Source organism: Mus caroli, chromosome 9, assembly GCF_900094665.2.
Source record: "Mus caroli chromosome 9, CAROLI_EIJ_v1.1, whole genome shotgun sequence".
Lineage (NCBI taxonomy): Eukaryota > Metazoa > Chordata > Mammalia > Rodentia > Muridae > Mus > Mus caroli.
This window is the reverse complement of record NC_034578.1, coordinates 47,043,577-47,065,950: the sequence shown is the minus strand read 5'-3', so window position 1 is coordinate 47,065,950 and position 22,374 is coordinate 47,043,577. Positions and strand designations below refer to the sequence as shown.

Here is a 22,374-nt window from a genome sequence, read left to right as displayed (position 1 = left end):
AAGGAGAAGGAGAAGGAGAAGGAGAAGGAGAAGGAGAAGGAGAAGGAGAAGGAGAAGGAGAAGGAGAAGGAGAAGGAGAAGGAGAAGAAGAAACTAAGCAATTGGCCTGTGGTCACCAAGGTCTTATAGCCAATGGGTAGGGGTTCTACCTGTCGAATCCCTCCCCTTCCATTCCACTGACTATCTTTGAATTAACTTTTACTTTCAGGGGCCAAGGGCTCATCCTTCAGGAAGTGAGAGGGGTTCTCTGCAGTAGTGTCAGAGGAGAGGCCAAAGGATCTCCACTTCCTTCAGAGGAGCCCAGCGGGAGGAGAACTTTGGATTACCTGTACTTTAAAGCCTGGGATAAGTCCCTTGTCTGCTGTTATCTCAGTCCTGGATAAGTCCCTTGTCTGCTGTCATCCCTCAACTCCCTTTCTGTGTCCAGTCAACTCATCCACACAGATTGGTGCACCTGGGGCCATAGAGTCTGAGGTCCAGGTGGCAGGACATGTCCCCATTGTCCTCTAGAAAGTCTCATGAAGCACAGGCCATTCCTTGGCTGGTACTCTTCTCCCCAGGCCATGAATACAATTTGGGTTCAATATTTTGAATATCTTTTTGTAAATTAAGCTTAATGGGAGAGCAGCCAAGAGGGAGCTATTGCCTTAAATTGAAATAGAAATTAGCCAGAAGGGGAAAAATTGTCCCAAGAGGTCACAGGAAGCTATTGGAATCTTACTCCCACATGGAGTCATTAGAAGGGTGACCGAGTCTGTCTGTTGGCTGAAACAGCATCCAGATGTCAAGGGGAAATGAAATCAATTGTCACAGAGGCCTCAGCTCCCAACTATTGGACAAGCTTTTGAGGACTGACTTGGGTTTTCATGTTTACTTAAGACATTTCTTTTCAGATATGTATCATGGTCAGGTGTCAAGATACCACTAAAGCGTCCCCCAGCAGGGCATCTACCCTCAGTGTGCTTGACAGAGGAAGCTTTTAAATTCCTCTTTTGAGAAGGATAAAAAAGTCAGGAATGGCTTGCCTCTAGAGAGGCTTTGCTGTATTTGTTTTTTATTTTAAAGCTGGGAATGGCTGAAGCTGACTTGGGGCTGATGAAACTCCCATCTAGCCAGCTCTTTGAAATAGAAATTAGCCAGAAGGGGAAAAATGCCCCCAAAAGGTCACAGGAGGCTCTTGGAATTTTGCTACCACATGGAGCCATTTGAGAGATGACCGAGTCTGTCTGCTGTCTGCAAGAACAGGAAGGGAAACCACTCCCTCTGCTGCTATCACAAAAGACATTAGGTTATGGGCTGTTTGATCATCTAGGGTGACCAGTTTACTGAAGGTGGCATAGACACTGTGGTCCGAGAGGCAAGTCTGATATGATTAGGATTATGCCAGTTCCATGTCTTTCCAGGCTGCTATTCATTCCTCCCTCTGCTCTTTGGGTGTTCGTGGGCTGCTGATCCCAGCCTGCCTGTCCTTCTCATTGTCCACCCCATTCTTTCTCATGCACATTCCCCTCATGTGCTGACCGAGTAGGACCCTTTTTTATTTCCTGTATCTAAAGGCTTGTCACCTGGGTGACCAGCTTTGAGATGGAGTAAGGGTTGCTTTATTCCTCTGGTTGTTCAGGTGTGACTTTTGTTAGGACAACTTTTCAGTTCTTGGCCTGGTCTCTACACCATCTGTGCCTGTTGCTGGCAGGAAACAGGCTCTGGTGAATTTGTGTGCACCTGTTTGGGCGGCATTTCCCCAGGATTCCCAAGGAAGCTACAAAGGTAGCAGTGGAATAAAGAAGAGGGAGGAGGTGGGAGGGGAGAAGGAAGGGAGTGGGAGGGAGAGAGAGAAGGGAGGGGGAAGGGAAGAAAGAGAAGGATAACACATCATCTGGTGGTAGGAGTTACCAATCTTCACTGTCAGCTTCCTGGGTAAAGCTTAGCACACTTAAGGCATTAGCGAAGTACACTTTTGGGTGTCCCTAAGAGTTTTTTTTTTAAAGAGTTAACTAAAAGAAGATGGATCCCTAGTGAAGGAGACACCGCCTTTAATGACATCAAGTCCTACAACATACTATGCTGGCATTTTGAGCTCACCAGATTTTCTTGAGCTTCTCAAGTCCTCTCTGCAGCTAGAAATGTCTGCCTCTGCATGCCTTCCTATGGGGTCCCCATCCTTCTGAATGGCTCGCTCATACTGTGGAACCCCGGGCAGGAGTTGTTTATTTCCCCCACGACTAGTTTTTAATAGAGAGAGGGTTTGGAGCCAACAGAGGCTTCACCTACAGCATGGAGAGGTGGTTCAAAGCAAGTCTATGAAGGAATGGCTCTTGCATAGGGCACTGACCACATCTTTTTTCAGAACAAAAGTTCATCCGATAATACTGCTTACAGGGTGTCCATTGGATACTAGACATTGATATTTAAAATTCTGTGCTAAGTGCCTTGCCCTCCTGTGACTGAGTTCTGTTCTATAACCTGGAAACTGTGGGCCTTGGCTAACCCCCTGAGTCTCTCTGAACCTAGGCCCTCCATCTGGCAGTGAGAAGACACAGTTCATAGAGAAACTGAGATAGTTACCTTATCACAGCTTGTTTTCAGGGATTCCTATTTGAGCCATTAATAAATGGTGTCTGTTTTCTAGGACACATTCTTTGTTGTTGCTGTTCTTGAATGAATATCATTGCACATTGAATAGGCCCAAACTGAAGTTCCTATTGCTGATTCTATAATTCATATTCTCAGTGATAATAGAATTCTTTGCTCCCTGTCAGCCAAGTGTGACTCTTGGGTCCTATCAGACCAATTTATTCATCTTTTGAGTCTGGCTCAATTCTGTAGATGATCAAGGATAAAACACCAGCCCTGGAACGGGGCAATCCCATGCTATTCACTTCCAAAATTGTCCTTGGCTAGCCTTTAGTTCTTGTGATAGAGTTTCATCACACAGGCCAAAGTGATTGCCCATCCTGGAAGACTGCCTCTTCCCAAAGATCAGAGGTAGCGCTCAACACTGTTTGTCCCTTTGCGAGAGGAAGCTAGTGGATGGGATGGGAATCACCATGGAAACAAAGCTCTGTGCCTGCTTATAAGGATTATCTAGAGTATATTAACTGATGTGGGAAGACCCATCTTAACTAAATGTGGGTGTCAGAGTTCCCTGGGCTGAGGTCCTTGACCAAATGAAAAAGGAAAAAGGGAACTGGGAGCAAGCACTCATTTCTTCCTGCTTCCCAACAAGACATGATGGAAATAGTTGTCTCCTCTTGTGGCCACACTTTCCCTGACTTGATGAACTGAGCCCCTCTTTTACTGTAAGCCAAGAATAAACCCTTCACCCAATAAGATGCTTTTGTCAGGGCACGGACATCAGTAGCTAATAAATTAAGCTAAAGGCATCCTGTTCTCTTCCTGTCTCCCGAGAGGCCATCTGTGTCTGCTCCTCAGAGCACTGTCTTCTCTGAATCTTGTTTCTTTTCCGTTTCCTTGCGCTTTTGTGCACTTGCCCTGTTCCAACTCAGACAGCACATCACTAGTCTGCCATCTTCTCTCATCACATTGAGTTGCGAAGCTGACCCGATCTCTTCAAATCCTCCTAGAAGGTATGTAGTATAAAGGGATTGGGATTTGGCACCAGAGAACTCAGCTCTGACCCTTACTAGCAGAGCAATTTGGGGAGAAATCATTTAACTCTACTGTGTCTCTGTTTTCTCCCTTTGGTAAGATGGGGATGATAGTCAAATGAGATAAATAGCCATAGGTGTGCCTTGAAATGATGAGGACCGTAGGAAACTGACACATCTTCCTTCTCTGCTCAAGTCTGCTTTTCCCCCAGCAACTCAATGAAAGGAAGAAAAAGGAAAACCAGTGAATGCCAAGTGTGTTTCTTTGTATTATTTGTTTAACAACCTTTTGTCTTTGCTATGGAGACAAGGAAGCACTGGCTTAGTTTAACATTATTGCTAATGTCATGCATGATGATTAAAACATTTGAATTAGAATCTGTCTGATTCTAAAAGTGGGGTTTTTCTGCTCATAGTAGGCTGTACAGCAATTCTGCAAATATGCCTACAATCCCTGGGAGTTGTGAATGTTACCTTATATGGCAATGAAGGACTTTGCAGATGTGATTAAGTTGTGCATCTCCAAATGTAGAGGACCGTTACCCTAGAGTATCTGAGGGAACACATGGGATCACGAGGGTCCTCAGGAGAGCAGAGAGGATGTGTAGACAATAGCAGGGATTTGAGTAGGCTGAGCTGCTGGTGTTGCAGATGATGGAAGCAAGCATGAGCCACAGATAGAAGAAAGGCAAGGAGATGGATTCTTCTCTGGAGACCTGGCTCTGTTGCCACCTTAGCTTCAGGCTGGTGAATCTGATTTTCAGCTTCTAGCTTCCAGAAGTGCAAGAGAGTAAATCTGTTGTTTTATGTTGCCAAGTTTGTCGTAATTTTTTTGTAGCAACTATAGAAAAATAATACACGGTTCCATCCATCATCCTGTGTTTTTAGTTCACCATTTTATATTCTCTGTGGTCCCTCAAAGTATCAATTTTTAGCTTTTCCTAGGCTCTCCCAGTCCATGGTCAGTCCTTCCCAGTCAAAGCAATTGACTAACAGCTGCTTGACATGTGACTATGACGGGAAGAATCTTGTGGGAGATGCCTTGAAAGATGACAGGAAAGGGTCTTCGCAGAGCTTATGAATTGTTTGTGGAATGACCCAAACCTCAGTGACTTCAAATATAAATATTTTATTACTTTACATAGTTGATTAGAGTTAGGAATCCACCAACTGCTTCACAAATGGCTCTAGTTTAGAGTCTGTCATGGGACTGCCTTCAAAGTACCAGCTGCGATTTCTCTTAGCTGGCAGCTCGACAGAGTTGAAAGATATCTCAGTTTCTCTCTTCCCTCCCACTGTGTATGTGTGTGTGTGTGTGTGTGTGTGTGTGTGTGTGTGTGTGTGTGTGTNTGTGTGTGTGTGTGTGTGTGTGTGTGTGTGTGTGTGTGTGTGTGTGTGTATGTGTGTATTTGCACACATGAACATGTATGTTTATAGATGTGGGCAGAGGAAAATTTGTATGACATTCTTGGAAGTATGTATTCATCTCTTGAAATGGTATCTCACTGGTCAGGAGCTGACCAATCAGTATAGACTCCCTGTCAAGTATGATCCCTCTCTGACTCCCCATCACTGATATTAGAAGTGTGTATTACCAATGCACAATTTTTACATGGGTTCTGGGGTCAAACTCAGTCCCCCATGTCTGCAAGCCAAGGATTTAACTGACTGAACTACAATCCCAGCCCTCTGAAGGATCAACTTTAGAGCTAGAAAAACAAAACCAGAATTAAACTATAGAGTTTAACAGTGGAAAATCCAGTTCTTAGGTTTACTTTATTCTCAAAGAAGTGATTCATGCCTCTGTTGGCTGATCTCGGGTCCTTGCTATTTACTGGCCAGACATCTCCAGTCCTTATGACATGAGCCTTTTCAAGAGGCTGCTAGAGTGTTCTCAGACATGGCATGTGGCTTCTACAGTAAAAGAATTCAGTGGGGGGGGATAGGAGACAGAAGAGGAAGAGGAGGGGGAGGAAGAGGAAAAGAAGGAGGAGAAGGAGAAGGGAGAAGAGGAGGAGGGGAGGAGGAGGAGGGGAAGAGGAGGAGAGGAGGAGGAAGCAGAGGAGGAGGAGGAGGAGGAGGAGGAGAAGGAGAAGGAGAAGGAGAAGAAGAAGAAGAAGAAGAAGAAGAAGAAGAAGAAGAAGAAGAAGAAGAAGAAGAAGAAGAAGAAGAAGAAGACAACATGACCTAATCACTGTTCTCAAGGAATTGCTAGATACAGACCCCAGAGTGAAGAGAAAATCTCAGCTTTCTAAGGGACAAGAGTTCATGGGCATACTTTAAACCAACACCAGGAGTCTGTAGGACAGAGGAGAGAAGAACAATAGGAGGATAATGGAGAGCTCTCTAAGGACAGAAAGAACAGAGTCAATCTGCCCTGGAACTAGAACCAGAGCACAAAGGTTTTAGAATCCAGAGGTTAGCAGATACCTCTGGGCATGTGGTGTGATTAAGAAGGAAGTTGTTACAAAAACAGACACCAAAAAATAGTGGAAAGCAAGATGTGCACTAGGTAGACACCTTTTGAACATGATGGACACAGAGAAGAGAAGGAAATGAAAAGTCATTTGGGCTGTGGGCCATGAAGGAGGAATGACGAACAGCTTTAGAACTCACGAATGCAGCTCACTGGTTACACAGCCATATAGGGGTGAGCCTCGTTGTGGCATGACCCTGAGAACTACGTGTCCTAGGGCTTTGTGTTGTTATGGAGTTCTGCTCTGCTTCCAGCCCCCTCACTGGGCAGTATCACTGGCACTCCACAACAACAATGCTTGCCCTCTTCCAGGCCTTGCTGGTGGAACAGATTAATGATTCAGTCACCACCCTAGAGAAGAACTTAGAGATGGAGATTGTCAGCAATGACTACCACCACTAGAAAGCATTTGGAAAAATAACATTGTTAGTGAAGCTAGGCTAAGATGTTTTTGCTAGTGGCACTGATGTAGAAAATCTTAGGGAACTATTTGAAGTTCAGAAAGGTGCACTCTTATTAGTTAAGCTAGGGACCTCTTATGGTCAGGGAACAAGAACAATGGCAGCCCTGGCTGACGTGACTCTCACTGAGGCTGGACTGGTGATGATCGATTTCTTATACCCATTTCTACCTTCAGTTTCCTGATATGATTTAATAAGAATTGCTGTTAAGCAGATATATATTCTGAGGCTGTAAAGTAGATGTGGCTGATTTTTATATAAAAAGTTTAGATTTGTGAGTCTTTTAAGATTCTTATAAGATTACTTTCAAAGATAAATAATAAAATAATTACTTCTCTCGTCGTAACCACAAATTGCTGCCTGCCAGTAAGAGAAACTGGCTGAGAAAACGACCTTGCTTGCTTACACTTTGTTAATCTATAACAAGTTGCTTAGTTACAAATGTATGTGGGTTCTTGGGAATAATTTGTTTTCGTTTCCTGTACTATGGGTTTTTTTTTTCTTGTAAAGGTACTGAGGAACATACTGTGTTTTCACAGTCATTCACTAGAAGAAAACTAAAATTCACTAGAAGAAAATCACATTGTAATTTTATACCGATTGAAAGATTTTGCTAGGGTATACAAGCTATGGAAGAAAAAAAATAAATGTGGGGGTTGGAACATTGTTCCTTCTATCCATCAACTATGTGAATGTATGTACATATATAAAGCTTGTCTGGGTGTGGGTGTGTGTTGGAGCTTGCTCCATCCACCAATTGTGTGTACATAGGTATGTATGTGTATGTGTGAAATACTTGGAGCCTGCTTACTGGAGCTCAGCTTTAACCATTCCATGTGTCAATGTGTATGTCTGTCTGTAGGTCCATATGCATGTATGTATTTCTATGTATGAAGTTATTGGAGTCTGCCTTTTTGCCATTTATTTCATCTACTGTGTGTGTGTGTGTGAATGTTTTCTCTTTCCTTTTCTTTCTAGATGGCTCCAAGGAGTTAATAAGTTGAGAGTTCTTTACTGGCCACAGAGAGTGCCAGCCCCAGCAAATTAAGCTTTGTTCCCTCAGAGAAAAGTCTGCTAAGTAATTTCTCTAATGGCTGGCTGCCATTGGTAGCAACCCCTGCCCATGGTGTCTGGATGACCCCTATCTCTGGCTCCAAGCACTGACCCACAATGCTGCCTGCCTAGGTTTACCCACATCATGGATGCCAAGGCTGGTCATTGACAATTTAGCTAGAATTGGAGGAGACAAGAGAGTGGGAACATGAGCTTGAGCAAAAAGGTATCACCCAGAAGCACAGGCCCATGGAGCCTCACAGTCTTTAGATGTGAGAGAGTAGCCTCTATAACAAATCTCACACCACAATGATTGTTCATGAAGAGGCAGGTGAATGCTGGCCTGGACCTCAAGGAGTAAGTCATAAGAAGAGAATGTGCATGTTTTACGAGAAGGATGGGGCTAGAAGATGAGATTTGGAAGTGGCACTCACTTCACAGAAAGACAGAGGATGTGTGTGTGTGTGTGTGTGTGTGTGTGTGTGTGTGTGTGTGTGTGGCAGGGGTGGGGTGTCAGATCCTAAGTAATGCTGGGGACTTAGTGATGGGAGTCAGATAGAGAGAGGACTGCTAATGGCAGCAGGGAAAGATGCTCCTGCATACAACCTGAGCAGAATAGTCAGCAAGAAAGTGCTGGACTTGCCACAAGTGCTGGGGACTATGAACTCCAAGGACAGGTGGTGTCCCTAAGGCAGAATTCTAGAGATATCAAGGTATTGGAGCTAAAGTGACTAAGGTTCAAGTTCCCGATAAAAGATAGATCTGACCATCAACCCTCACTCCCTCTTCAGGGATCTGGAGAAGCCACTGCTCAGGCAGTTCACAAGCCAGGCAATATTAGACTGTTAGATATATAATTTGACCTCACTCTAATGAGAATTCCATGAGATGTTATGATCTTATACCAATAAAGCTTTGACTGTTCAGAATGTGAAGCTCCAAATAGCAGTGGCTAAAGCACATAAAGGTTTATTCTTCCCAAGGCAAGAAGCTCAGAGAGAGCAAGGCAGCCCAGGGCTGGTGTGAAGTACCTTCAGACTCATCAGGGCCACCATGACCCTAGCATTCAGACTTTTTCAGCTTTTATTATTCTCCTACTTCTCTTCTAGTCCAAAGTGGCCTCACAGATCTAGCCAGGACACTGAAGTTCTGAACTGTGAGGAGGAGCTAGAAAACAACTTACATTCTGATCAAAGTAGCCTTTTAAGTATTCTTATTTGGCCACGTACACAGCATTGTACTGCTGGCCCCCAACCCCTCTGTCTCTGTTTCTGTCTCTGTCTAGGTCTCCATCTCAGTCTCTGTCCTCTTTTCTCCTTCTCCTCCTGGTCCTGGTAACTCAAACTCTACCTCTCTTTATTCCCCTGAGTAATTGGCTGTCATCAGTTTTATTTAACCAAAAGTTTTAAATTAGAAAGTCAAGGCTTACACAACAAAGACAGGCATATGTGAATATTAGCTCCTCTTGGAGCAACCAGATTTTGGGGTACAGAATTAAGTAGTTGAATACAAGCAGCGCCAGACCAACCCCCAAGTTTAGTGTAGCACATTCTGTTGTTCCAGTTGAGTTTTTCTCAACTAAGCCTTCCCTGTGTCTGTCTTTGATGGCTGTGTTGGAAATTTGGGGTGTTGAAAGGATCCAGTCCCCACACTAAGGAGCAACAAGGTGCTTGACTCTGAACCTTTAAGCCACTCTTCTATCAAAAATGCACCTGACTTTTCTACATCCTGTAAGCTCACTTTAGATAATTTTATATGTCATTGGAAGACAATTTTGAATGGTTTTGAATACAGGTTACCAGTTTTAATCTGTGCATTCTATCTTAATTGGCAGATCTTGTCCTAAAGCACCTCTTTTAATCCCTCTAAACCTTAATTAGCTATGAGCCTGTAATTAGCATTTCTGTGTTCTGTAGTTTCTCTATTGCTGCTGCACCAGCCGTCAGGAAAGGCCTTTGCCGTCATTTCCTTGACCTTGGACTATGATGAGCATTGCCTTTTCTGCTTGAAGATGATGATGTAGTCCTGGAGCTGGGATCTCCAGTGATATCTACACAAATGTTTTCACAGTGAGGTTTTGTGGGAAGAGTTTGCTGATGGCAGTATGGGCTGCAGAGTCTCAGACAAGGTAATCACTGTCCAACAGCTAGATCAGAGCCTCCACAAGTGGGTCAAGCCTTGTATTTAAAGACCTCCCCATCCTAGGGGCTTGGATTGAATAATGTTTTCTCTATAAATGTTTTTAAAGGAAGAAAGCTGACAAGCTCCTCTAACCTCCCCACTTCCTTCAGTCTTCTGCATCAACAGGACACCAGTTAACCTAGAGCCCAATCTCTACAAGTTCAAAGGTGCTACTTGGCAGAGGTTCTGGGCACCTACTGCTAATCAATAAAGACATCTGTATGTGCTGTTGTTGCTCATGATCCCTGCTCTCTGTTGCTTAGCGATGCTTCCTGCACAGCAGAGGGTGATGCATTCCGAAGATACTGAGCTTCTCACCCACTGTACTCAAAGCCTTACCCACATCCCTGGGTACTTCCTGGCATTCCAGAAAGATTTCTGCTGCCTCTTAGGGCACATTCCTGTTGGCTTTGTCTGGTTGCCAGAGTGTGCTGTAACTGGATGGGAATGTGAAGGTGAGAGGCTGAAGAGGAGGACCCCAACTTCCTCCATCCTTAGGTGGAGCAATTTTGAGTCTTGAAAACTCAGGATTACCATTCAGTAACTGTGTGACGGCTTTGCATATTACACTCTTCTTTTTCCAAAGCAAAGTCACGTCTAGTGTGAGAGGCTAGCTGTGACTTTAAGTGAACTACCCATGTGCTATGACGTGAACATGCATGCCTCTTACAGGCTAATAGACTTTACAGTTTTCAATATTTGGTCCCTAAATAGTGGAGCTATCTAGGGAGCTAAAGAACCTTTCAGGGAGTATTGTAGAGTAGGGGGGAAATGGGCCTTGAGGAGAAGGTCTTGAGGCTTAAGGTCTTGCCCTTCTTCGAGTCTTTTCTCTGCTTCCTGTTCTGCCCAGATGTAAGCATGCTCTTTCCACCCCAGAGCCCCCTGCCGCCTTGCTCTCCTTGCTCTGATGGGCTGTATCTCTTCAAACCACAAGGTGGAATCAATCCTTCTTCCTTTAAGTTGCCTCCTGTTAAGTACTTGCAGCAGGATCTGGTGCCCAGCAAGCTGCTGACACAGTTATAATCACAATCCCCATATCAGGTACTGCCTTTCCTCCGCAGGGCAGCCATCCCTCCCTAGGCTGTCCTTGGTGCGTCTTTCTTGCCTTTGAGTCTCAAGGCAGAGTCTTTCATGTTTGCCTTCTAAATGGCTCCTCCACACAATTCATCTGATCATATTAACCCATCAGCTTCTCTCTGTCTCTGTCTCTGTCTCTGTCTCTGTCTCTGCATCTGTCTCTCTCTCTCTCTCTCTCTCTCTCTCTCTCTCACACACACACACACACACACACAAGACCTTACACATTTACATGTTGATTGTGTAGCCTGGGACACATTTCCCATCTCTCTTCACCTGGATAGGATTTATTAGTTCCTAGATTCCGTTCAGATATTTCCTCCTCCAGGAAGGCTTTCCTGGATGCCTGCTAGATGGAATTATGCTCTCTTTTGCTCCTTTACCACTGTCTTAGTTGGGGTTTTTATTACTGTGAAGAGACACCATGACCATGACAATTTGTGTAAAGGAAAACATTTAACTGGGGCTGGCTTACAGTTCAGAGGTTTAGTCCATTATCACTATGGCAGTAAGCGTGGTGGCACACAGGCAGACATGGTGCTGGAGAGACAGCTGAGAATTCTACACCTGGATCTACCCACAGCAGGATGTGAGCCATGAACTACGAGGCCTGGTTTGAGCTTCTGAGACTTCAAGCCCACCACTAGTGACACACTTCCTCCAACAAGGTCATACGTACTAACAATGCCACTCCCTGTGAATCTATGAGGGGGCATTTTCATTCAAAACACAACAAACATCATAGTATATATTCAAAGAATCATTAGCTATTGTTCCAGAAAATGAACTATTTGGTTCTCTCAGTAGATAGCAAAGTCTCAAACAACAAAGTCTGAGTCTACTTCATCTTTATGTCTCCAGAATCCAGCATGGTATTTGGCATATAATCTGTGTTCTATATATATATATATATATATATATATATATATATATATATATATATATATATTTCATTTTCATTTGAACTGTTGTGCAGGGAAACAGAAAGGCTTGCAGTGGAGTCAGTATAAGACATGGCTTAATATTGGCTGTTAAATTGACATGACCATCTAGCTTGCTGTCCAGGCCTATGAGCTCAAACACAAACATACACTCTCTCCTTCAGCCCTCTGCCAAACACCCCTCCTCCTCGGGGTTCATTCCAATTTGTTTATAGGCAGTTTCTGGCTTTCAGTATGTGTCCTTGCTGCTACTGGTGCTGTAGAGACATTTACTGTCACCTTTTTAGCCAGGAATCTCTCAATGGTTCCCAGAGGTTGCAGACAGCTCCAGGGCTCACGGTAGACAAACAGATTATCTGTGGACTGGAGCTTGTGGAAGAATATTTGGACAGGAACTCAAGAAACCCCAATCAGACCGGCTTTCTGCCTGTTGAACACACTGTTTATTGTTCTGGCCTCTGGGTTTGGAAATGTCAGGCAGGCAGACTTTTTCAGGCCTCTTGGCTTCAGTACGTGGTCCAGAAAACCACTGTGGCCACAGAGCGTGCTTAGAAGAGCCTCCATTCCTGGGCTGTCTCTGCAGTTTTGGGACACCATAAGCCACTTGTTTTTTCTGATCTCAGAACATTGTTCAGGAGTCATGGAGAGGGCAAGTCTGATTGGCAGGCTGCTGAGACAGCAGAGTCACACATGCCCTGAAGCCCCTATAGTATGTGGGCTGGGTACCTGGCAGGTCTACTGAGGGGTACAGACAGGTAGCCTTCTTCAGGGTATGGCCTCCAGCACTATCCTCTCCCATAATCAAAATCTTACTCAATGGATGACTCTAGTTCAGACCTTGGAGGTCTGGAACTTTGTTTTTCCTTTTTATGTATTACATATCAATTTTTTCTGAAGTGCCATTAGGAGACTACATGTGTAAGACAACATAATAATAAACAAATTGTGGTGGTCTCTTTCCTCAAGTATTCATAGTCAAGTTGGATGGGGGGGGGAGAAGAAACAGAGAGAGACAGAGAGAGAGGCAGAGAGAGACAGAGACAGAGAGAGACAGAGACAGAGAAAGAGACAGTGAGAGAGAGACAGTGAGAGAGAGACAGTGAAAGAGACACAGAGAGAGAACAAACAATAAGGATGAGTGGTTAGTGCTCCACCATAACTTGTAGAAGAGGGGCTTGTCTAGATGAGTATCACCTTTACTGCATCCTGAAGTAGAGGAGGGATTCAGCAGATGGTCACTCCCTCCATGGTGACATTAGATATCAGCTGCTAGCTGCTCTCAACTCTGCCCTCTGTCCTCAAGAAATGGAAACCTATGGCTGGAGGTGGAGGGAGCCCAGAATCTCTATATGAAAACCCCTTTCTTCCTCAGGACTATTGACCTTCTAGAAGATTCCAGGCTAAGAGTTCACACTGGTCTTCTCTTTAATCCTAGGGGTTTGGCAGAAAACTAACAGATCCCACTCTCTGATACAAAAAACAACAGCATAACAAACCAAAAAACCACAAACAAAAACAAAAACATAAACAAAAAAAATCCAACCAACCAACCAACTGACCAACCAACCAACCAAACCAACACCCCTTCATTTGCTCCTCTCGAATTCCAAAGTCCCGGAACACTACAGAGAAAGAGCTGAAGGGAGTTCAGAGTCTTGACACCACTGTGGCATGGGGGAGGTGCTCTTTAAAGGCTGCAGCCTACACAAGGGAGGGCTGGAAGCAGTGACTGCAAACAGGCCCTTGTCAGGAGGCTGAAGAAGCCAGCCGGGCTGTAATTAGCAGGACCTGTAATTGTAGCATAAATAAGAGCCAGAGGGGCTGACAACTATTGTTGCTGAAATGTCATGTTTTGAATGCAAAAATACAGTGAAAATGTAGGGAAGCTGGGTGATATTAATGTATGCAAATATACTTTAATCAAAGCTCAGCTACCACTAGCTTTAAGTAAAGGGCTTGATTTAAATACTTAAGCAAATATTATAATGACTCATAATGACAGGCAGCAAAGATGGTTTGTGACACCGCAAACAAAACTAGGGAGAAAAAATAATCAACTCCCAGACCTCTGTGTTGTGAAGTGTTGGACTTAGCAAAGCAGAAGGGCCTCCCAGATTGCAGATTCACTAAACTGACCTCTGGGGTGTTTGGAGTTTGTGGGAGTCTGTTGAGTGTCATGGCTTTCAATGAGAATGAGTGGAGGAATGGCTTCATATAACCAGAATGCTCTGTCGACCGATAACCTCCATGGTTGTCTCTCTTCTCTGTGCTACTTAAATCTGCAAGTCCCACTGATTCAGCTTCCAGATTCTCTGGTCTGGGCTCTGGGTTCTGAGCATGCTTAGTTCTCAATATATTTATATTTGTTGAGATGATTGTCTCTTCATTTGTGACTCCAGAATGATATTCATTGAGGAAATTCAACAACTGCTGATGGATATCAAGGTCTGGGTCCGCTACGGCACATTGATAACACCTCTTTGTAAATGCACACACAGTCCTGGTCTGTGTTCTGCTAGATTCCCAGCAGCCAGCCTTCACACAGAGAATGAATCAGCGTTACACCTTCCTGTGGAGGATGCCTGCTCCTTAGTGCAGGCCTCGTCACGTCAGTCAGCGAGGGCAATGCTTGGGGACTTGGAGTCTCACTTTGACATTCAGTTTTGTGAAATTCAGATATGCCTATGGGAAGTCACAGTTTTCTATGCTATAATAAGTAGGGGTCTTTTCAATGAAGGGAGGAATCAGTCTAAAATAAAGACATATATGAAGCTGATGGAAGACGTGTAACAGGGCTTCAATCTAAAACAGTTTACTAATTCCTAATGTTGAAAACATTATAAATATCCAGTCATAAGTAATATAAAATGTATAGCCATTTGACGTCACATTCTGAGACCCCCCATCTAGAGAAACCCTTCAGTTCTTCCTTTGATAATCTCTTTAGAGCAAACCTGCTGGTCATGAACCTGCCATTTTTTCTTTGTTTTGAAAAACATCTGTTCCTCTTATCTTTTGCTTATTTATTTATTCAGCATGTATATTTGCATGTCTGTGTATGCATATCCATGTATATGCCGGTGCTCAGGCATGTGTTGCATGTGTGTGTGTAGACCTGGGAACAACCTCTGGTGTCTTCCACCTTGGTTTTTGAGACAGGATCTCTCACTGACTGACAATTCCCTAAGTAGGCCAAGTTATCCATGCAATGAGGCCCAGGAATCTGCCCATCTCTGCCTTGTAACCTGCTGGGATTACAAGTGTATACCACCATGCTCAGCTCAGCCTTTTATCTTATTGTAGGTCCTGGGGATTAAACTCAGATTCTCATGCTCACCAGCCAAGCACTTCACCAGCTGCGGCATCTCCTCAACCCTCAGTTTCACTTATGAAGAAAATATTTTTGCTGGCTACACAATACTATGTGAGGACAGGGTGGTGACTAGGAACTGTTCTTTTCATATTATGCCCTGAGCTGTTATAAATCACAAGTGGGGGAGATTGGCTTCATTGGGTTTATATTTCCTCAGATTCCCTTACTGGAAAGGTAGGGTTTGACCTGAAGTGTCATGGTTTGGAAATTAAATGTCTCCAGCAGGCTCAGGCACTGGTATTCTTGCTTCCCAGTTGCTGGCACTGTTACAGGATGCTGTGGGACCTTTGGAGCAGGGCCTGTCTGGAGGAAATGGGTGCCCAGAAGGTGGACCTTTACAGCCTTGCTTCCAGTCTTGCTTCCAGTCTCCTTTATTTCTTTCCTGTTCTAAAGAGATGTGGGGAGGTACAGAGTTCTAGTCACATCCTGCCATTGGACCACTTGCTAGCATGCCCTCCTGCTGTGATGAACTGTGGCCCCTCAAACCATGAGCTAAAACAAGTTTTCCCTTAAGTTGCATTGGCCAGATATTCACTCACAGCAAAAAGCAAAACAACTAAACAGAACAAAAACAACAGTAGCAGTAACAACAACAAAAGAACAACTTTAAAATGGACCAAGAGGCATGGACTTTGTATGTAACACAACTACCTGGGGTCCATGGCTCTTAAATAGGTGTCTCCCAAGCCAGAAAACTTTAGCTTCATCCACTTCTTGCATCGTAGCACATTTTTTTTCTGGTTCAAGGGAGGAAGTGGAGCCAACAGAATCCAGCAGCAGTTAGTTTATCTTTACAAGGGAGGAAAAAAAAATCAATTCCGTGATGATTTGCTTACTCAACAGTTGGCCGCTCTTCTAGATGGCAGCTCTTCCCTGCAATTTGCTCGGGGTTGAGCAAAGCTGTTGTGAGAAGCCTTGATTTGTTTGTATTTTATGTCTATGGCCAAAGGATGGGAGAACCTGAGGGAGAAAAAATAAGGAGAAAGGAGAGAGTGGGACAATTGTAGGCTGGAATGCAAACCGAAGCAAACCTCCTTTCACATCTCATTCGTCAAAGAGCACGTGGCAGACACACATGAGAGAAGCGAAGCTCCCTCAAGGGAAATGGATTTAATTATAGAGCAATCTTGCCCCAAATACGAAAAATAATCCATGTGTAGAGCTTCACACACACACACACACACAAAACAAGGGCTTGCTGGAGACAGTTGACCTTTCAGTCCAAGAGCCCTGAGTATTATCAAAAGCTCAGAAGCATGTGTGTGTGTGTGTGTGTGTGTGTGTGTGTGTGTGTGTGTTCTCCCCTGGCCCCCAACTTTTAAAATTCTACATGGGCTCATTCTGAGCTGTTCACATTTTACTGTTTCAATTAGCAAAGATTATTATTTGTTTTTCTTTCTTTCTAAGTGCTTTGGCAATCATTATGCCCATGATGACCGAGTTTTGTGGGCTCCTTTCTCATTTGCAGGCCCTCCCTGAACGAAATACAATAATAAGCCATAATAAAATAAAGTTGGTTCATTGGAGAAGTCTGGCCTACCCTAACAGACCAGCCATTAAAGGTGGATTGTAGAAGGGGATCAGAGAGCAGCCATCATAAATGGATCATCAGGCAAATTAGCAAAGCATTTACTACTCAATGGTGGGAGAACGTCCTTTCCAATAACTTCCCTAATGCTACTGTAATTGGGGAAAGATCTACCACGGCACAGCTGTGCAGGCCATTATCTGAACAGCCACTCAGCTCCGCTAGCTGGGACAGGGCCTTCTACTGAGAGCCTTCTCTGCAAGTTAGAGGCCCTGATTAAGTTGGTGTGAGCATCCCAGGCAGCTGGGAACTCCCTCCACAGTGGCTGCCTGTAGAACTGCTAGAATTTGAAATGGGGAATAGGAAAGCATGTGACTAAGAGGTGCCCCCAGGAATGACTGTTTCTATAGAGACTTCAGAAACCAACCTGTTTGGGTTCTAGGTGTCCTGATAAAGGAAGGTATTTCTACTCCAACAACCGAGCCTTTCAGAATTAAGTGGGGAACACATTTTTTTTTAAAAACTTGTAGATAGAAAATTATTACTACCTACAGATAATTGCTCCTTTTTATAGTTTAAATAGCAATTCCACAGATATCCATGTGATCTTCATATCAACATTGTGGGCAGATTTATTACTATTATTCTCATTTTTACTGCAGAGGAAGATCCCAGAGGAAGGAGAAATCTTACCCAAAAGCTTTGCAAATTTTATCACTTCTACCACCACCATCACCATCATAATCATTATCATCATTATTATCATCATATAAGTTCTCACTATATGGCCCTGGCTGGTCTAGGACTTGATATGTGAACTAGCCTGACCTGGAATTCACAGAGGTCTGCTTGATTTTGCCTCCAGAGTGCTGGGATTGAAGGCATGTACCGTCACATCTGGCCTAGTACCCGTAATTTGAACCATGTTCTTCTCACCCAATGCCTAACAATTTTTTGCAGAATAAAGGCATTTGTAAGTCATGTCCTTCTCCATAGCGCACAAACTCTTCCCTCTCCAGTGTTTCTCCTCTCCTGTACCACACCCAGCACCCTTGTCCTGTTTAAATTGCTGGATGTTGGCTTTGTTCTCCTCCATGTTACAGAGATAGCTTCATCTTCTTGTGCAATGCTAGCCTCGTCCCATAGACAAAATGGTGAAGGTCAGTGTGAATGGATTTGACAGTATTGGGTGCCTGGTTACTAGGGCTGACTTCTGCTCAGCACTTGGCAAAGTGGAGATTATTGCCATCAACGACCCCTTCATTGACCTCAACTACATGGTCTACATGTTCCAGTATGACTCCACCCATGGCAAAGTCAAAGGCACAGTCAAGGCTGAGAATGGGAAGCTTGTTATTAATGAGACATCACTGTCTTCCAGGAGCAAGAACCCGCTAACATCAAATGGGGTGATGCTGGTGCTGAGTATGTTGTGGAGTCTACTGGCCTCTTTACCACCATGGGGAAGGCCAGGGCCCACTTGAAGGGTGGAGCCAAAAGGGTCATCATCTCTGCCCCTTCTGCCAATGCCCCCATGTTTGTGATGGGTGTGAACCATGAGAACTATGACAACTCACTCAAGATTGTCAGCAATGCATCCTGCACCACCAACTGCTTAGACCCCCTGGCCAAGTCATCCATGACAACTTTGGCATCATGGAAGGGCTCATGACCGTGATTCATGCCATCACTGCCACTCAGAAGACTGTGGATGGCCCCTCTGGAAAGCTGTGGCATGATGGCCATGCGGCTGCCCAGAACATCATCCCTGAATCCACTGGTGCTTCCAAGGCTGTGGGCAAGGTCATCCTAGAGCTAAATGGGAAGCTCAATGGTATGACCTTCCATGTTCCTACACAAAATTTGTCCATTGTGGATTTGACATGCAGCCTGGAGAAACCTGCCAAGTATGATGACATCAAGAAGATGGTGAAGCAGGCATCCAAGGGCCCATTAAAGGGCATCCTGGGCTACACTGAGGATGAGGTTGTCTCCTGTGACATCAACAGCAACTCCCCCTCTTCCTCCTTTGATGCTGTGGTTGGCATTGCTCTCAATGACAACTTTGTAAAGTTCATTTCCTGGTATGACAATGAATATGGGTACAGCAACAGGGTGGTGGACCTCATGGCCTACATGGCTTCCAAGGAGTAAGAAACCATGGACCACCCACCCCAGCAAGGACACTGAAAGCAAGAGAGAGGCCCTTGATTGCTGGGGAGTGCCTGTCCCAACTCAGCCTCCAACCGTGAGCATCTCCCTCACAATTTCCATCCCAGACCTCCATGATAACAGGAGGGGCCTACAGAGCCCTCTCTACACTCTTGATTACCATCAATAAAGTTTGCTGCACCTCCAAAGAGTTGCTGAATGTTTCAGGAATCTACGCTAATTGAAGATGAATGAGTGAACTACACATTTAAAAAGAAGCCCTATAGTGTAAGTATGAAGTCAGAACTGTGGGAGGAGATAGGAAACCAACACGCAAGAACAGTATTAGTAAGGGGATTGTGTTAGTTTCTTTACTTGTTGCTCTGATCAAGTATCTGATAAGAAGAACCTAAGGGTAGAAGGTTGGTTTAGCTCAGTGTTTGAAAGAATACTGCCTATTATTTGTGGGAAAGGCCTGGTGACAAGGGTGTGGGTGGTTGGTCACATTGTATCCACAGTCAGGAAGCGGGAAGAAGCGAATATTGCTACTCAGTTCTCTTTCTTTAATTTCAGTTTTTAATGTGCCCAAGACTCCAGCCCAAGGGATGATACCACCCACATTCAGGGTGGGTCTCCCCTCCTCTGTTCAACCTTTCTGAAAACATACTCACAGACACAGCGGTATATCTTTGAGGTTACTCTAAACACAGTCAAGTTGACAGTGGAGATTCACCACACCATGAGTGATGTGACAGAAACAGAAACAGAAAACCTCCGGGAGGAAGGTTCTGAGTGTGAGAGGAGTCCAGACTTCAAGCTTTCTAAATGCAGGATGGAGAAAGTTGAGCAATGAGCTCTCCAGTTAGGAGGAAGATGCTATGGCCAGCCTCCCATTCCCTAGGGTGGACTCCCAGGGTTGGGAATCTAGATATCTTAGAAATCATCTCTGTCAACTTCTTCTGATACCCATGTCCTCAGGCTCCTATATCCTGAAGTCCTGGGTGCTTATTTTGTCTGTTGGTGCAGTGACACATTTAAAATCAGGGACCTGTAGAGGTATATGGGGCAGAAGGACTCTACTGGGATTCACCAAAGATTTAGCTCCATCCCTTTTCTGTTTACATGGAGAAAAGTCAAAGGTACTTTCTCTAAATAGTCCAGCTTCTCTATTTACACAGGTAAGCTTTAAATCTCAGAAGGGCCCCCCCTAGCTTTGGTAATTCTATTGGGAATATGTCATTCAGAGGTCGACTCATCCTTTCTATTGTTGTCTGGACAGAAGTCCCATTGTAAAGTACAAGAACTTTATGCCAACATAGCACCAAGTCAAGAGCGTTGACCACTAATACTAGCTCAGTCAGGCTTCCTGACTCCGTGAGTTTGTATCCCAGCACACTCTATCCAGCATGGCTCCTGTCCATTGTTTCTTTTGTCCCTGACAGCCTCTCTCCTGCTGTCTTTGGCAGCCTCTGTGTGTCACTTTCCCAGTCTACCTAGTCCTTCCTATTGTTTACTCTGAAGCCATCAATCAACCAATCCCACTTTTCCTCTTTTCTTGACACCTCTCTAAGGCCTCTCTACCCCCTGGCCTTAACTCAGGCATGGTTCTTTCCCCCAATAAATGTTTCTTTTCTGTTTCTTGGGCTCCAGGGAGGCATTGGTTTTCTCTAAGTTTTGTTTGTGTCTCTTATCCTGGACAGCTGTCTTTGTCCTTCACAGCTTGTATTATAAAGATGAAATCGTCTTGTTCACTTGTTTTCATTCACAGATGTCACCACCACAGACTGTATCTTCCTCTTTTCCTGTGTTAGCAATCTGGCAATTGGAGGCTTGATCCTGAGGCCACTGTCCCTTGAGGGCTATCTGATTCATGCAGGCAGCAAATGATTTCCTTCAGAGCTTACCTTGCTTTGAAACACAGACCAGTTAATCACCTGTAACTACTTCCTTTGTCACACTCATGCTCAGGCTCAGGCTAATCTGAAATGCTGGTCATCGTGACCAGAGACGAAGATCTCTGGAAGATCTCACTGTCTCAGTGACTTGTTTACACCCAGGAACAACGGTCACTGAGCAATCATCACTTCTGCATGCTTCTGAACGGGACTAGTCATACCCATCGGCATGTGTAAAATACCAAGAGAGGAGAGGCTATTGTGGCATAGATTGTGCGTTATAAAGCTGAATTGGCAGGGGTAGGCAGCATGTATGACAGAGAAGCCCAGGTAGTTAATCCCTGGCATTGAAGGCTCCCTATGTAATAAATACAGTCTCAGTACAGATGATGAGAGAGGAGGGGAAAGGTTCCTTCCATCAGAGCTGGCTTAGGATTTGATGATGGTAGGGTCAAGAAGAAGGGAAACTGATGACCAAGTGTGACCAAATGAAACAGAGACTGGTTAGGGGCCTGATTCACTGTTTCCTTCCTGTTCCCAACTCTTGCTTCAGGCCTTCCTCTCTGAATGTTTTCATCTCAAACAACGCTCTAGACAGTATCTATGCTTTATACTATAATGGCTGAGTCTCCCACTCTTAAAGTTTATTAGCGAAGAATTATTATTAAGGCTTAAAGTGCTATTCTAGGAATGTCTGCATTTTAATAACTTTGAAGTCTTTGAAAACTCAGTTAATAAATCTCCAGTAAGAGGACTTGAGGCCACAAGTGAGGATACAGTTATTTAATGAGAACTCACTTGGCGCATCCTGTCTTATAGACTGGGGCTGTAGCAATGAAGAACAAAGCCTCCCAGAGTGGCCTGATTGTCTTGGGGGAAGAGAGGCAGGTGATATGCAAATAAGCGACCCCCAAAATACTTGTATATGTTTTTATTTGTCCTTTGAGAATTTCATAGACGTATACAATATAATTTGACTATATCCACTTTCTGCCTTCTCTTCCCCCTTTGGCTCTCCTAACACACTTCCCTCTCAACATTACATCCTGTTTTATAATTCTACTTAGTCAAGTCAGCATTGTCTGTATAGGTATTGGTCAATGGCCATTTGCAAGGGGCAGAAGCAACCTGTCAGGAGCTACACCTCTGAAGAGAAATGATTCTTCTCCCTGCCCCTGTAGCCATTGACTGCCAATAATTATTCAGCTGGAAGTGAGGCCTTGTGTGCCCCTCCCCCACGCACCCAGGAATATCCACTGGTTTGATTCTGTTCAGGACTTATGCAACCAGTCAGAGCTAATTACTGTGTGCCACGGAGAAAAATAAAACAAGATAGAGGAATTTGGTGGTGCTAGTGCACAGATGTATATGTGTGTGTGTGTGTTGTGTGTTGTGTGTTGTGTGTATGTGTGTGTGTATATGTGTGTGGTGTGTGTGTGTTGTGTGTATGTGTGGTGTGTTGTTTACATGTGTGTACATGTATGTGTAGTGTGTGTTTACGTGTGTGTGTGTGTGTGTGTGTGTAAGAGAGAGAGAGAGAGAGAGAGAGAGAGAGAGAGAGAGAGAGAGAGAACTGTATAGGTATAGGCCATCTAGTGACACTGCCATGGCCCCAAAATAGAAAGTCTCT

At 44.3% G+C, this 22,374-nt stretch overlaps 2 pseudogenes; one reads left to right on the top strand and one right to left on the bottom strand.

The window, feature by feature from the left end:
* The window catches only part of LOC110302339, a 21,398-nt pseudogene extending 11,127 nt beyond the window's left edge, over window positions 1–10,271 (bottom strand).
* Window positions 10,272–10,550: 279 nt separating this feature from the next.
* LOC110302338 lies at window positions 10,551–18,852 on the top strand (annotated as a pseudogene).
* Window positions 18,853–22,374: the final 3,522 nt, after the last annotated feature.